We start from the raw sequence: 1,583 nt of genomic DNA on the forward strand, positions 1-1,583 counted from the left end.
CCTCCGGGCAAGATGGAAGATGAGCTTGCCTAACGGAAAGCTCTTCGAATTCGTTTCTTGACTCCATAATAATTTCCTTTGGAAGCTTATCACATCCTGTCTTCGTGCTCAACGAGGTGGCTCTCGTGTACCCGCTATGCGGACAATATCTGTAGTGCTCGCCCCTGGCGAAAGCACTACAGATGACGAAGCGCGCTTTGAGCGATGGGTGCAACGGCACCAAATACTTTCTCACTGTATGACCTACAGTCGAGTCACAAGGAAGTGGAAGTGCGCGTGGAGCGACACCTCCGATTTGAGTTTGTCAGACTTAAGGCACGCCGTCGACTTTCTTCGGTTTGTCGCCCTGCGACGTATGGGTACCCCTAATGCTCCCGTGAGAGAGCTCTGTGTCTTCAACCGCAAGAGCTCGGGACCACTGCTTGAGCTCAGCTCATGACCCTTCTACTTCCCTGGCTATTGACGAAAAGCGCGGGGCGTCTGATGACGCAAAAGCGTCCACGGAGTCTGGGCAATCTTGCCGAAGTGGCGTCTCAAACTCTCACGAGTTTTTGGAGTCGGGATATCCCCACTACTTCACCAGATAGTGGGTTTGACCCTGGTGATGACGTCGTCCAACAAGACGTTCCACGTGATAGTGGACGTCACCGTTCAAATCGAGAAGAGTCGGTGGCGGGCGGTGACGACCGGGTCGACCGCCGTCCGGTGACTCTTGATGCTCTCCCTGCCCTTAAAGAGGAGGACCTTTACGCCGGCTGCCTCGCCTTGAGAACTACCGCTCTCTGTCGGAGCGACTCCTAGCCGTAGAGCAGGCGAATGTGTCGCTGCAGGCAACGGTGGGGCGCTTGGCTCCATTCGAGATGGAGGTTGTTGCACTCTGTGCTCAGAACCAGTTGCTGGAACAGCTTCTGGGTGGTCGAGGGCCCGTGGGATTCGCTCTGGCGCCAACGCTTCCGCGTTCACAAGCGCCGGATCCCATCCTGCTTGAGCAAACCCACGTAAAACACCGGGTGGGTGCGCATCCGTTTGGGTAGGATTAGTATACGCTAGGCCCCGCTTGGACACATTCTTAAACGGTCCAATAAACCGTGGGCGAAGCTTCGTCCGGACGATACCAGAGGCTGCATCTGTAGACAGGTTTTTAGAATTTGATAAAACTAGGTCCCCGACCTTAAAGCTTTCCACTTTGCCTCTTTCTTTATCATCTGCATTTCTTTTTGAAGGTCTTGGCTTTTAGCCATTGCATCGCGAACATGTCGTAGGGCACTCAGTTTGGTAGACAAGACGTCATCGACTTTTTTGCGGGCGATGAGGGGGCTAACATCAGCTAGCTGCTCGGCTAATCCTCCCACCAAGCCCTGATCCATGGGATGGCAGCGTCGGCGGGACGCGAAGGTGAACCAACCCGTTCACGTCAAACGGCGTGTAGCCGGTAGACGAATGTACGTTGTTCAGCATCAACTCTACTAGTGGCAACATGGCGCTCCAGCTCCTCTGCGTCTCAGCGCAGACGCTGCGAAGACTATCTTCGATGACGCGATTCACCCTTTCGGTTTGGCCATCGGTCTGCGGATATCCGCTGT

This window comes from Plasmopara halstedii, assembly GCF_900000015.1.
Source record: "Plasmopara halstedii genome assembly, contig: Scaffold_323, whole genome shotgun sequence".
NCBI classification, from domain to species: domain Eukaryota; phylum Oomycota; class Peronosporomycetes; order Peronosporales; family Peronosporaceae; genus Plasmopara; species Plasmopara halstedii.